The following is a 16,504-nucleotide window of genomic DNA, read 5'->3' on the forward strand; positions in this document are numbered from 1 at the left end:
TTTCTTGTGTATCCCTCACCGCAGGTGGATTACCAACACATTATTCAAGCTCCTTAGAACCCTGCCTCCGGTCTGGGAATCCTGGTCTGATTAGTGAACCGCAGTCTGTATCAGGATCGGTATTCAAATGAATAGACCAGCATGGGTGCACTAGTTGCCAAAATGAAACACTTCCCACCAATTACTCATTTCAGCACTTCTTGCGTAGCCCCAGGATTCTCCATATCCTCTAACTCTCAGAGCTGCCATTCAGAACCAAAAAATGCAGATTAACCACTGACCTCAGAATGATTCCTGGATGATCAGGAGACGTTTGTGAATACATTCCCTCTAGTCATCTTTCTGAGTCTGTTCATGTCAATATAATTTTCCCCAACTTTCATTGCTGTTTAGCCTCTGACTTAGAGGAATAAGCTGCCCTCTGTTTTAGGCTACAGGATAGCTTTTCACCCCTAAGTTCTTTGTGTTGCCCTGAGAAACTAGTCCATCCTCTCCCAGATCCTTCCTACCTTCAAAGGATGGATTGGTATTTTCATTTTTAAGTACTTTTACATTTTTTCTTATTGTGCATCTATAGGCAATGGCGCTTTTTAGTCAATAGTAAAGAACAAAGAGACATGAAAGTGGCAAGATGCAGGCATTTCAGGCAGGGGTTTTCCTGGGAGAATGTAGTGTAACTGGATTGTAGGTCAAGGCAGTTGGTCCCGTCTCTGATTCAGTGACATTCAAAAGACATAATTACTGTAAGACGGCGGCATTCATGCCAACATGAATAGTTTCTTTCTTGAGATAACTGATCCCAAAGGATGGCAGGAATTATTTCCTTATGTATTCTGCTGGCATTTGTTTTGTCAGAACATAACGAATTATACATAAATCCCGCTTTATAAATGGTATGCTGTGCTTTAAACAGGGCCCGATATGTCATTCTGTCAAGAGATTAGCAATAGCAAACTGTTTTGTTGATTGATTCATTATTCTCAGCGCCCAATTGAAAAAATTATTACCGAATTTACGATGAAAAATTTCCCTTAAAGTGGATTATTTAAATAGTTTATGCTGAAATAATAATAAAGGCATTTTTATTTTTCGCATGTTGGAAGCGCTCCGGAGTCGCTGTCGTGTCTCTCCCATCATACTGATTATTCCCTGTAGCATTCGTGATGGATTAGATGGTTGTATAAATGATGCTTGGCTATAATTAATGTGAAATTTGTGCGACGGCATGAGTGGCTTTTTTAATAGAACCTGGAATCTTTTGGGAAACTCTGCGGCCTAACTCTACATCACCTCAAAATTTCGTGTTTTTCATTTCATACCCATTCGTCTTTATTTTTAAAATGTCTAAATGCCCTCCCTGAATTAGGAACACATGGCCTCGGCAAACCCAGTAATGCGCTTGCTACATAGAAGACTAAACTCAAAGATTATATCTAAATGGCTCTATTGAATCTGAGACAGATTTAGCCTATGTTATCATGGAATATTTGACCTTTGGTTTTTTGGCAGCAAATGATTTACTTTCTTTCTGGTGTGGGTAATTAAGAAAGGTAGTCATTGCTCAAGTTTTGGCCAGCCACTTGCTGTAGGAATCTGAGATTTTAATTCTCTAGGCTGAAATCCTTATCACTTTCAGTTTATGATTTCCTGGTCAATCAAGATCCCTTTGTCAAGATACCATCTGAACTTTAGGCTAATTATCATGAATTCAAATGACTGTGTTTTCATGTTGATAAAGTTTTGACCTCTTTCTCTCTTTGATCACAGAGCTCCTCCCTTTCAACTCAGACTAAGCCACACTAACTGTGGACTCCTTGTGTTATTTTCTGTCCAGAGAGGCCAGATAAAGACAGAAATTGGATCTCTGTGCGACAGGGCTTGGAGTTCCCTTTCATCTTGTTATGGATTAGGCAACTTGGCCTTCTGATGATTAAGCAAATCTCAACACTTTACTGATTTGGTTTCAACTCTATGCAACCAAAGAGGAAAATCTTGAGAGCAGACCATCTTGAAGAACATTTCACTTTACTATTACTCTTTTAATTTGCTAGAGCTCCCCCCTACACCTCCTTCCCTACAAAGAAAGGGCTAGAAGAAAAAATAATTTGAATAAGTAAAATAGGTAGTCTGTTCAGACTGTATGTGACCATTTCCTTTAGGAATCCTCAGTTTTAATTCTCTGTTAAAAATCCTTATCCCTTTCAACTTTTGTTTTCTAGTCAAGACTTTTACTACAAGTTCAGATCTCTAGATTAATCTAGTTCAATAATACATTGGTATTAATTATAAATACATTATTCGTAGGCATAAAATTATCATTAAGTTTTTTCACCACATGTACAATTTAGAAAGAATGTTAGCACACTTAGATTATTGAGTTCACACTAAGAACAAGACCAACAACAGTCTTGTCTTGAAATCTTTTAAACTGTGTGTAGGAAGGGAGGAACTTGCCACAAACAACTGAAGAAAGTATTAAGTCTGTGTCAATGGAACTCATTGGAGGACACTTGGCCCTAAATAAAAAGGTCAAGGCATTGGATGGAAACGTGAAAAAGAAGTAACTTGAAAATCTGAAGCCCAGATGAATAGTCTGCTATGATGGAAAGCCCTAATTGAGTCAAAAATAACACTGGATCTGTAGGAGAGACAAATCTTACACTTTCTTTAGACACTGATAAAATTTCTGTTACAAGTCTAGATATGGATTTTTTTTTTACACTTTAACGATGTTTAGAAGTATCTTTGTGACAAAGAGAGCCCTTAATAAAATTCAGTGAATGAACAGTTTCAAAGTAGAAGATATTCTTGGGCTCATGATGAGAGAAAAAGGCCTGGATATTTGAAAAAGGAAGAAAATAGGAAACAAAAAAGACTGCAGATAAATGGGGAGAGAGACTGTAGAAGAGTAGAAAGGGATTGATGGAGAGAGATGGGGAAGGGAAAAAGGAGAAATAAAAGAGTAGTATTGTTTCAAATTAAGTTCCTATATGAAGGTATAGCTACCAGTCTCACTAACATAATGACAAAGGAGGGTGGAGAAATGGGGTAGGATATGGGGGAATACACTTACATACACCAAGTGCTATGTGCATGTATGTTTCTATCACTTTGAGCTTCATTATGATGTATAATTACAATGAACTGATAAACATTTTTACTTTTTAGTTTTTAGGTTTTTATTGGTGTATTCATACATTTAAAAAAAAAATAATGATTTTTATTTTTTTATAAGTGGAACATATTGAAAGTGGTGTACATTTACATTGTGCTTCATGCCCTTCCCCCTCCCATTCCCTCCCCCCAATAGAGAGTGTCCAGGTTAATCATGTTGTATTTATGCTATTATACATATTCGTATGTAGCTCCTCCATTGAACAACCTCAGCTTTCTTCCTCTCCTATCCTTCCATTCAAGCTTTGCTGAGATTTCCCCTCCATCATCTGGAGTCCCTCTGGTATTGCCACTACTTCCTAGCTTGAACATATTAGAGAAAACATATGTCCCTTCTCTTTATGTGCTTGACTAATCTCACGTAACATAATGTTCTCTAGTTCCTTCCATCTTCTTGCAAATGCTATTATTTTCTTCTTTATAGCTGAATAGAATTCCATTGTGTGTATTTCCCATAATTTTGCAATCCACTCATCTGTTGATGGAGATCTAGATTGGTTCCATATTTTGGCTATTACAAACTGTGCTGCTATGAACATGGGTATGCATATGTTAACGTAGTTCTCTGATTTCAACCCCTTTGGAAAGATACCCAGGAGTGGTATAGCTGGATCAAATGGTGGATCTATTCCCAGTTTTCTAAGGAATCTCTATACTGATCTCCATAGTGGCTGAACTACTCTGCACTCCCACCAACAGTGTAAAAGAGTTCCTCTTTCCCCACATCCTCACCAGCATTTGTTGTTGTTTGATTTCTTTATGTTTGCCACTCTGACTGGGGTTAGATGGAATCTCAGCATTGTTTTGATTTGTGTCTCCCTGATGGATAGTGATGTTGAACATCTTTTCATGTATCTATTGGCCATTTGTATCTCTTCTTTTGTGAAATGTCTATTCATTTCAGTTGCCCATTTCTTGATTGGGTTGTTTGTTTTGCTAGTGTAGAGTCTTTTGAGCTCTTTGTATATTCTGGATATTAGCCCCCTATCAGAGTGGTGGCTGTTGTAAAGATCTTCTCCCATACTGTAGGCTTCCTCTTTAGGTTCTTGATGGTTTTCTTTGATGAGAAGAAGCTTTTTAGTTTTAAGAGACCCCACTTATTAATTCTTGCTTTGATTTCCTGTGCTTTGGAAATCTTATTGAGAAAGTTACTTCCTGTACCTATATGTTGAAGTGTAGATCCTTTGCCTTTCTCTAATAACTTCGCAGTCTCTGGTCTAATTTCTAAATCTTTGATCCATTTTGAGTTGATTCCTGTGCATGGTAAGAAGTAAGGATTCAGATCCAACTTTCTACAAATGGATAGCCAGTTCTCCCAGCACCATTTGTTGAAAAGGCTGTCTTTTCTCCAGCGTATGAGTTTGGCCCCTTTGTCAAAGATCAGTTGACTATAGATGTGTGGGTTTGTTTCTGTGTCTTCTATTCTGTTCTACTGGTCAGATTGCCTATTGTTGTGCCAATACCATGATGTTTTTACTACTATTGCTCTATAGTATAATTTGAAGTCTGGGATTGTGATGCCTCCTGCCTGGTTCTTGTTGCTGAGAATTGCTTTGCCTATTCTGAGTCTTTTCTTCCTCCATACAAAATTCATAATTGATTTTTCCAGGTCTATGAGAAATGTTGTTGATATTTTAATGGGGATTGCATTGAATCTATAGATCACTTTTGGCAGAATGGCCATTTTGATGATATTAATTCTGCCTATCCATGAGCAAGGGAGATATTTCCATCTTCCACGTTCGTTTTCAATTTCTTTCTTTGATGTTTTGTAGTTTTCTTTGTAGAGGTCTTTTACCTCTTTGGTTAGGTTTATTCCTAGGTATTTTATTGGTTTTGAGGTTATAGTAAATGGAATAATTTTCTTTATTTTTTTTGTTGTGGATTCATTGTTGGCATAAAGAAAAGCGACTGATTTCTTTAGATTGATTTTGTATCCTGCAACTTTGCTGAATTGGTTAATCAGCTCCAGAAGTCTTTTGGTTGAGTTCATTGGATCTTCTAGATAAAGAATCATATCATCTGCAAATAAGGATAGTTTTAGCTCCTCTCTTTCTATTTGAATTCCTTTGATTTCCTTCTCTTGTCTTATTGCTGTGGCAAGAGTCTCAAGGACTATACTGAAAAGGAGAGGGGATAATGGACATTCTTGTCTTATGCCTGATTTTAAAGGGAATTACTGCAGTTTTTCTCCATTCAATATGATGTTGGCTTTGGATTTATTGTATATAGCCTTAATGATGTTGAAATATGTTCCTTCTATTCCAATTTTCTGCAGTATTTTTAACATAAATGGGTGTTGGATTTTGTTGAATACTGTTTCAGCATCTATTGAAATGATCATGTGGTTTTTGTTCTTAGTTCTATTTATGTGGTGAATAACATGTATTGATTTGCATATGTTGAACCAGCCTTGCTTTTCTGGGGATGAAACCAACTTGGTCATGGTGTACAATTCTCTTGATATGATTTTGAATGTGTATAGCTAGTATTTTGTTTAGAATTTTTGTGTCTATGTTGATTAAGGATATTGGTCTATAATTTTCCTTTCTTGAAGTATCTTTATTTGGCTTGGGGATTAATGTGATAATGGCCTCATAGAAGGAATTAGGAAGAATTCCATGTCTTTCAATTTCCCGGAACAAGTTGTGAAGTATTGGTATTAGTTCTTCACTGAAAGTTTTGTAGAATTCAGCTGGGAACCTGTCGGGGCCTGGGCTTTACTTTGTTGGCAGAATTTTGATTGCTGTTTCTGGTTTTTTTTGTTTGCTATTGGTTGGTTTAGGTTTGCTTTGTCCTCTTGGTTGAGTTTAGGTAGGTTATATGTGCTTAGAAATCTATCGATTTCTTCCATGTTTTCCAGTCTGTTGGAGTATAAATTCTCAAAATAGTTTCTAATAATCCTTTGAATTTCCCCTCTGTCTGTGGTGTTTTGAATGTTTTTTCAGCATCTATTGATATGATCATGTGGTTTTTGTTCTCAGTTCTATTTATGTGGTGAATAACATGTATTGATTTGCATGTGTTGAATGAGCCTTGCTTTTATGGGATGAAACTGACATGGTCCTGGTATACAATTCTCTTGATATGGTTTTGAATGTGTATAGCTAGTATTTTGTTTAGAATTTTTGCATCTATGTTCGTCAATAATATTGGTCTATAATTTTCCTTTCTTGAGTTATCTTTATTTGGTTTGGGGATTAATGTGATACTGGCCTCATAGAATGAATTTAGGAGAATTCCATCTCTTTAAATTTTCCAGAACAATTTGTGTGTATGGCACTAATTTTTCACTGAAGGTTTTGTAGAATTTAGCTGGAAACCTATCAGGGCCTGGGATTTTTTTTTGATGGCAGAATTTTTATTGCTCTTTCTATTTCTTTGCTTGCTATTGGTTGGTTTAGGCTTGCTATGTCCTCTTCATTCAGTTTAGGTAGGTTATATGTGTTTAGAAATCTATCAATTTCTATGAACTCAATGAACTGATAAACATTTTTTTACATTTTTTATTGGTGCACTGTATTCATACATCATAGTGGGATACAAAAAACTTTTGTAGGCATACATGTACACATCACCCAGTGAGCTCCCACCCGATCCCCACCCCATTCCCTCCCCATCCCTCCTTCCCATGCTTGGCTTAGTGGTTGACATCTAGTATTACAGCAATTTATCCAAAATTAAAAATGATAATCTCACATAACAGTTTCATTTGTCTGATACCAAGCTTTTGATAACTTAAAGATAACATTTTAATATTTCTTTTGCTTTCTTAAAAAATGCTCTATTGTTAGAGGAAGTAGAACTCAGATTTGTCTTTGTTAGAACTTAAGTTAATTTTGTAAATATATCCAAGATTTTAAAAAGTATTAACAGTTTGGACATTTCCAAAAATCTTCCTCCTTCTATGGTTTGTGTAAAAAGAAACCAATTATCCTAAGTGTCATTACCCACTCAAAAAACTTTTCATAAAGCTATTCACCTATCAATTCTTATCAGTATGTAACAAGAATGTTTGGCTACATCTGTGTCTATATCTGTATCTGTATCTCATATCCATTACTAAATAAGTCTTACTAAGTCCTCAGTAAATTCTAAAATTCTCAGATGGTTTAAAGGGAGTGTTTTTAAAAGCCATCATTTGAAGGAGGAAAGTAGTATTGGGCTGAGAGAGGTGTTGGATTCTGATACAATTATACTGAAAGTTTAGGTAATCCTTTAAAAGGTTTTGAGGCTGGGATGCTCCTTCAGAATTGTTCCAAACTATAGCAAGAGGCCTTGCTTCCTACTTTCCATCAAATAACCATTGGTCTTGTGCTGCCTGGTGAAGGGTTACCCTTGGAAGAATCTGCTTCCTCTGTCTGAGGACAGTGCCCAGGTGAGACTCAATTATGATCCTCAGGATCTAAGACTAGTAGCTATTGTCTCAAAGAGTAACTGGGCTCCCTTTCCATTCTCTTCCTTTTTAAAATAATGTCTCCCACTTGGAAATGGCTCCTCCCATCTTTGGGTTGATTTCTTTTACTTAAGAAACTTAGAAAAATCAGGAGGGAAAATGATAATATATACTGCTGCATATTACGTGACCTTGCACCAGAACCCCAGGGCTCTGTGTCATGTGGGTCTTTTCCATGAACTCCGCAGAGTTTGATCACAGATATTTCTACTTAAAAAAAAAAAAAAGGCCTAGCAGGTTATATGGTCAGGGTGGCTTGTCCTTCAGGCTGCTCCTCCTGCAGAGCCATTTCCTGACACTCACAAACAGCAGCTCTTCGTGCCCCTCAATATATTGGAATAATATTCCCAACTGTGGACTAGGGGGCTCCTAGTACCTAAAGAGGTCAGGTAGGTAGGGTGCTTCCATTTTCATGATGGAGGGGCAAGGTGTAGGAGTCAGGTTTTGTCTTATTCCAGATTACTGGGCTCCTGAAACTTCACTGGTGCAGAGGGGTCTGCAATATCCATCAAGGTCAGGAGCACTCCAGGTTTACTTAGAAGAAAAAACAGCTCCAAATCATACTGCAAGAACTAGCTGTGGAAGTAATCAGAATTTTGTTATTTTCCTTGAAGAGCAAATGGATTGTAAGATATAATATGATAGGCAAGGCAGAAAACATTCCAGGAGAAATCTTTATGAACTAGGTGGTTTTACAAATTACCAGATTCATTCCCAGCCCTTATTATAAAGACTTTGATCTTCTTTTGTTTTATAATTTTATAGATGCATTTATGACATGATAATGACTGTCATCATTACTTGATGATAATCACGGTTTCTTGTTTCTTGAAGCCTAGGTTGAATTATCTTCTTTTTATTCACTTCCATGTCCTTTTGAACAACATTCACTTTATTTAACCAAATATTCATTAAATGCCTGCATTGTCTCAGGCCCTATTCTAGGATCTAGGGATATAATAGTGAACAGGAAGGCAAAATTTCCATCTATCCATCCATCCATCCATCCATCCATCCATCCATCCATCCATCTGAAGGAAGGTTGGACCCACACATAAATTATACAAGTTTAAGGAATAAATTATGCAGGGTTCAGGGAGAAGAAAGTTCTAGGCACAGGGAACTGCAAAGTCTTTGATGCAGGAACATACCTATCACATTCCAGGAACAACGAGGGTGCAGTGTGACCAGGATAGCCCAGCAGGAAGACCAGGAGGACATGGGGCTTATTGGTCCTGTGAGACCATGGTGGTTGTTGATATGGCTTTGGTTAAATTTAGACTCAAATCAGGAGCCATTGGAGAATTTTGAGCAAAATAGTAGCATACTTCAATTTATATTTCGAGACAATCCCACATGATGCTCTTGTTGGTGATAGGCAGCAATTGCTGATAGAGAGAGAGAAGCAGGTAGGAGGCTCTCACAGGATAGATCTTGTCTCAGGCTAGCATGTGAGAATCCTGAGTAGATACACTCTAAATTTATTTGGTTTCTGAATCTGTAAAAAAAAAATTCTCATTATGTATGGAAGATAGGAGAGGGAAAAAAAGGCTACAAATGACTGATGTTTCTGTACTGAGTCACTGGACGGATAGATGTAGCAAATGGGGACACATATAAAGAGTTTGCAGGATCCATGTTCTGGAGTTATTGGTGAGATGAAAGAATTCTGGAGTTGGGATATCATAAGCAATGAGCCCCAAACTCAGGAGATGGTGGTCATAAAGTGGGGTACATTAAATTGAGGTTAGGGGTGGCTTAGGACTTGAATTCTTAAGTTTGAATGAATGAATGAATGAATGAATAGGGGTTTGGTTTGAAAAAATAGTGAATGGTGTGTGGAGGAAAAGATTTTCTGGTGGAGATGAAGTTCAGTCACTGATCTTACAAGCCAACCTACTAAATCACCTTCTAAATTTATACATGTACATATCCTGTTGGTTCTGTTCCCTAAGAGAACCCTGATAAATACAAGTATGTAAATATTTTTTATTCATCTCATATTCAGTTGTGGAGAATTTATTTTGTGCTAGATATTTTCTTTACCATGTAGGGTCTTTCAAGCCAAGCTGTCTTTTGGTTCTTCTTCCTGAAAACCTCATTGAAAGCCTTTTAAAATTTATTTTAAATAAAAAGTAAAATTGCCATTTCTTCAAGTAACATTATTAGGACACATTTAACATTTAACATGGCAGCAGGTTTCCATTTGGAGAAAGACTTGTTTTTAAATGCCATATGTATATACAATATGTATTCCTGCTATAATAAATTACTACAACCTTAACACAAACTTGTGATCTTATAGTTCATTGATCTAAAATGGGTCCCTATGTGCTGCTAAAATAAAAGTGTCAGCAGGACTTCCTGGGGGCTATAAAGAAGAATCTCTTATCTTGCCTCTTACAAATTTTAGAATCAGCCTGTATTCCTTGGCTTGTGACCCCTTTCCATGTTCTGCTTCCTTCTGCCATATTTAAGAAACCTGTGACCATTTTGGAGGCTATCTGGATAATCCAGGATATGTTCCCTATCTCAAGCTCAGTTGGTTGGCAACCTTTATCATACCGTAGCGTTACTTTTCCTTCACGATGGGACGTGATATATTCAGTGGATTGAGGCATAAAATATGGGCATCTTCAAGCCACTATGCTGTGTACCACACGTGCTTATAGAAATAGGTCTTGTTCGTCCTATCTCTGTGGTGTCAGGACTCTGAATGTTTGGTCTTGAGCTGTGCTCATTCTCCATTCTCCTGACCTCTGAGGTGCTGGTTAAAAGATTGCCACCACCCAGCATCCAATTATAGTCACCGTGGAGGGAATATCATTTAGACATTAGACATTCAGCTTCTGATCCTGCAGGTCTTGTTTTAGGGAAGCCTATGGCACTATCATAAAGCTTATTGACATTTTGTTCAGATAGCCACTTTATACAATTAATCAGAAAGGATGCTCGAGGACATTATTCTAAAGGAAGAAAATGATAAGTTTGGCAGCAAGATAGGTTTGTGTTTTGGCTTAGTTACTAGAAATAAGTCATTCTCTTGTAATTCAAAAACAATTGCAATCCTTTTCAGAGCAGTAGAGCTGGGTGTTTATTTGAAGTCAGGAATGTTGCCATCCTGCTGTAGATGACATCACAGACGGAGTTTACTCCAGCTGCCCAAACTGTAGTGTGCACCGTATACGCTTCAGAACAGAGTTAGTATTGGCTGCTTAAGCCTTGACTAGCATACCGCTAAATAGTAAAGGTTTAAACAAAAGGAGAAGAAAATGCATTGAAATTCTGAGATGAAGGGGGTACACAGGTCAGGCAAACTGACTTCACAGAAGAGATAGCACAAGGCGGGTAGTATGGTTGTTGTTGTTTTTTAATTAAATGAAATTGCTCTCTGGAGATGAGGATAGTTGGAGGGTTCATCTAATAAAACAGAAATTGGATGTCTAATATGCACATCATGATGAAAATCTACTAAGTGTACTCTATATAGAATTGGATAAAATTTGCTAAAATTGTAATACTATATTAATTATTAAAGTAAAATTGTTTAAAACAATTTGGAAGTTCTGGATCCAGTTTATCTAATGATGGTTGAACTTGTGCAGTTCTCTCCTAAGGGATGTACAGTGTGGGAGCAACGGGAAGAGTTGTTATTTTATCAGTTATGTATCATGCCAGAAAATAGAAAGTTATATACTCACAGAACATTTTCACAAGGTAATTTTATTTCCTTTGGCCTTTTTCCTTACCCACACTTCTCCTCATTGTTCCTTTCCAAAATCACATTTACAAGACCCCTTTTTCAATCCACACTAAAACAGTAATGGTACAGCATATCTTTGTTTTTATTGCTCAAGGCATTATTCATTAGATCCTTATCGAACATTGGTGAAATATGGGCTGTTTAATTACAGAATTCTGTCTTACCCTATGTTTGCCTTAGTACCTGCAAAGCAGTTAGACTCTAGGGAAACCTATTTTAGCATTTTCAAAATGACTCGATCTTTATTTCATGTGGTTAAGCAGGTTAAGGGATTAAATACAGGTTTGAAATTTGTAAAGAAGCCATCTGTGTCGTAATTCACTGATTTGATGAATTTGTTCTTAGCAATGGACAGGGCCTGACCCATCTTCCATGCCCATGGCCACAGTTCTAGATTTCACCAAGCTGATTGTGATCGTAACGCATTGTTCCTCCTCCTGAGAGCTTTGGCAGATTTAATGTTTTTAAGAGTACGTTCTTTTCTCTGCGCTGTTGGATCTGATCCTGTGAGGAGTAGAGACTCCATGCTGACCACCTGGGTTTTTCTCCTTAACGACAGATCATAAAATCAGTGAGCTGGAGGAAGCTTAACAATTGTAAAGTTCTAGACCGGCCCCCACGATTCACCCTCAACCCCACCCTCACCCACTCTGAGAAGAGAAGGGGCTTTTGGAGCAGAGCTTTGTCCAGGTGTGGGAGGTGCATTCTGTTTGGAAAGCCATTTCCAGGGAGTGATGACAGGAAAATTCACCTGGATTTTTGCTGCTCACATCAATAGGCTAGGCTTCAAGATACATGTCTTTCTCTTTCTATAATATTGCATCTTCCTAGTTGAATATGGTGATGCATGCCTACAACTCCAGTACTTGGGAAGTTGAGACAGAAGGATTATGTGCTCAAAGCCAGCCTCATCCACTTAGGCCCTTGGCAACTTAGGCCCTGTTTTATTTTATTTATTAATTTTTTTGGTGGTACTGGGGTTCCTGGAAGCCCTTCTACCTCCGGGATACACTCCCAGAGCTATTTTATATTTTTATTTGGAAACAGGGTCTCTTAAGCCAGCGCGGCTGACTTCCAACTTGCGCGATCCCCCTGTCTCCGCCTCCCAAGCACGGGGATTACAAGCGTGTGCCACCACGCCCAGCTTAGGCCCTGTTTTAGAGTTAAAAAAAAATAGGTAGGATTGGGTATGCAGTTAAAGGTAGAATGTCCCTGAGTTGAATGCAGAGAAAAAGAAAGAGAGAGAGAGAGAGAGTCCTTTGCTGGCATGCTTACATGAATGAATTAAAATATATGCTGTAATTAATATATATTGGAGATAGAATAATATCACAAATATTCTATTCCAACTTTTGGTCAAGATTGTATGGATTTCCACATAGCCCCTTTGCTCTAAACTGGTATCCAGGGTAGAGAAAATGTCAAAGGAGAAAATTAGATATAGTCAGGCTTAAAAAAATGACAGTATCTCCACAAACCAGCAGTGACCTGGAGGAACAGGTGTATCAAGACCAGGCTGCAGATTGTTGAGTCCAGAAGTAGGTGGAGCTCTGTGCAGTTCATTTTCCCCAGTTTTTTTTTTTTTAATTCTAATAGCCCCTCCTTTCTTTTTTTTTGATGTCATCTTATTTGAGTTCTTTATATAGCCTATATATTAGTCCTTTATCAGAGAAATAACTGGCAGAGATTTTTTTTTCTCCCAATCTGTGGATTCTCTCTTCAGACTATTTTTTATTTTTATTTTATTTTTAATTTTTTATTGGTGTATTATAGTCATACATCTTAATTGGAAAAAAGATGGTGAAGACATATATGCACACATCACCCAATTAGCCCTTCCCCAATCCCCACCCCATTCTCTCCTCATCCCTCCTTCCCATGCTTGGCTTAGTGACTAACTTTGATATGTTTAAGTACATCATGAGCTTTAGAGAGTTTCACTCTTCCCCCCTCTCATACCCTCAGTTAGGTCGCCTTATTTGCTCTCTATAGAATTTCCTTTTTCATCTAGAGTTCCTCTTGTTACCCATTTCTCCCTAGCTTTCACAGATTAGGGAAAGCATATGATTTCTTATTTTTTGTGACTGACTAATCTTACTTAGCATAATGTCCTCCAGTTCCCTCCATTTCCCTGTAAATGATGCAATTGTGTTTTTCTTTATGGCTGAGTAAAATTCCATTGTGTACATATCCCACAGTTGTGTAATCCATTCATCTGTTGATGGACATCTTGGCTGGTTCCATAGTTTGGCAATAATGAATTGTGCAGCTATGAACATAGATACACATGCATTAGTTTGATAATGTTTATTTTGGGGATAGATACCCAAAAGTGGTATTGGTGGACCAAATGGTAAGTTAGTTTCCATTCTTCTGAGGATTCTCCATACTGTTTTCCAAAGTGGTTACACTAATTTGCAAACCCACCAACAATGTTTTAGAGTTCCCACTTCTCCACATCTTTGTCATCATTTGTTGTGTTTTGAATAATTGCCATTCTAGTTGGAATAAGGTGATATCGTAGGGTAATTTTGATTTGCATCTCTCTGATTGGTAATGATATTGAGAATTTTTTCATGCATTTATTGGCCATTTGAATTTCTTCCTTCATGAAGTGTCTATTTAATTCACTAGCCCAGTTTTTGATTGGGTTATTTATTTTCTTTGTGCTGAGTTTCTTGAGTTCTCTGGATATTCTAGATATTAGTCCTGTATCAGAGGAGTAATTGCCAAAGATCTTTTCCCATTCTGTTGGCTCTCGATTGAGGTTCATTATAGTTTCCTTTGCTGTAGAGATTATTTTCATAGTTTATAGTTTTATTACAACTTTAAATGAAAATATGTTTTATGTCATCTGTGAACCAGAAAATCTGATATCTTATCAGGCTAAAGAAACAAGAAAATATAAGGACAATGATTATAGTTGTTAGAAATAAGTTTTCATCACATCACAATAAAAGACATGGTTGAAAGTGGCTTGGAAGAAAGAAAGATGGGCAAGAACAACCTGGTGGAAAACTGCTGGGTGTTTTATTTTCTGTGGAAGGGTCTGGTGCTATCCTCCTATTGGTGAGAGCACAGCAGCCCTACAATCTACCCCACTGGTTGGGGGGGCACTGGAGAAGGGCTGGCCACTCATAATTCTCAGGAGTTGGAAACTGACAGAGCAAACAGAGGTACACAGGAGGTTACAAAATGGTGGTTTTACAATAAGGAGCTTAAGTCAAGCTGGTCTTTGATAGAAAATATCTGATTATTTTTAGAGCCTCAAAAAGTGACTCCATCTTGACCAGAAAGCCCCACGTTTTGCTGAGCACACCCTTCCCCCCTGCTTCCCCAAATGCCCCCATTGTCTTGCCTTAGACTTGCCCATAAGACCCTTGCTTACTAGACCCCTCTGCCTACATGAGAGCCCCATTACCCTGCTTATCCCTGATGCAACACCCCCTCCTTAGCAATAGTTAACCATGGGTTCCCTCTTCCTGTAGAATCTCTTTTTAACTCATATGAACATCTAGTCCTTAAGTGAACATGGGCTCCAACCTTTCCTGGAGACCCACCTCTGCGGATTTTATCCCAATAAACCCTCTTCTGCCCTGGAGCTTCTCCTCTCTCTTTCCTCCTTGGGACTTTCTAGTTCCATTCTTGTAGTTTTAAATATTAGGGTGTTTAGGGGCCCATATATTCCCTATACAGACCACTATTCTCAGGCTTGTTTTCATAAGCCTCTAGGGTAGAGGCTCACATTTTGATAGAAATTACAGTTTTGTTGGTTTGTTGGTTTTCGATTCCAAGTTCAGTCCTTGGAACTCAGGGTCAGGACCACTTCTTGGCGAAGTTGAGATGGCGGAGCTAGTCTGCAGGGGAAACCTGGACGCGGAGACAGCCTTGATGGACCCCAAGTCATGGGCCTTGCGTGCCGCCACATGGCCAAACTCCTGTTCTACGTAGGGTCAGGTAGGGCTGGCTCAGCCAGTAGCGGTTCTCCACCGCTAGGCGCCGCACCATGGTCTGCTGGCCGCACAGGCATGCTGTGGTTACGGGAGAGGATCTCAGCCAAGAGCAAGACTGGTTCCTGGGCTCTCTGGCTGCTGGTTGACAAGGGCTGAGGCACAACCGACCAAGAGGCTGGACCTCCTCTCTTCAGACTCTTGATTGTATCACTTATGGCCCAATCACTTTATTTATTTATTTATTTATTTATTTAGTAATCATTATTTTTTTATTGGTGCATTGTATTCATTCGTCTTAATGGGAAAAAAAAAAGATGGTGGAGACATACATGCAAACATCACCCAATTAGCCCTTACCTAGTTCCCTCCCTATTCCCTCCCCCTCCCTCCTTCCCATGCTTGGCTTAGTCACTTTTAATGGCATCCTATTTGTTAATTCTCAATTTTATTTCCTGAGCTCTACGGTTTTTTTTTGAGGAAGTCCCTTATGGTGCCTCTATGTTGGAGAGTTGGCTCTCTGCCCACTTCCAGTAATTGCAAACTTTCTGGCTTAATTCTAGGTCTTTAATCCATCTGGAGGTGACATTCCTGCAGGGTCAGAAATGGGGTCAAACTTCGTTCTTCTGCGTATGGCTATCAAGTTTTCCCAACACCATATGCTGTTTTCTCCAGTTTATGTTGTTGGCACTTTTCTAAAAAATCGACAGGTTGTGTGAGGATTTGTTTCTGTAATTTCTATTCTACTCCATTGATCTGTCTGTAGAATAGAGAGTATATTTTTGTAGTTTTTATTACTATAGCTCTGTAATATAATTTGAAATCAGGTATTGTGGTACCTTCAGTATGGTTCTTACTGCTCAGGATTTCTTTGGCTATTCTGGATCTTTTATTCTTCCATATAAATTTTAGGACTATTTTTTCTAGCTCTTGAGTTGATATTTTAGTAGGGACTGCATTGAATCTGTAGGTTGCTTTTGGTAGTATAGCTGTTTTTGGGGCAGATTTTATTCTATCTCTTCAAGAATATGAAAAGTCTATTTTCTAAGGCCTTCTTCAGGAAAATGCAAATAAAGCTACCCTGAGATTCTATCTAACTACAATTAGAATGGCAATCATATAGGTTACAAACCATAATAAACACTGGTGTGAGTATGGGGA

Source organism: Muscardinus avellanarius, assembly GCF_963383645.1.
Source record: "Muscardinus avellanarius genome assembly, chromosome: 14".
Lineage (NCBI taxonomy): Eukaryota > Metazoa > Chordata > Mammalia > Rodentia > Gliridae > Muscardinus > Muscardinus avellanarius.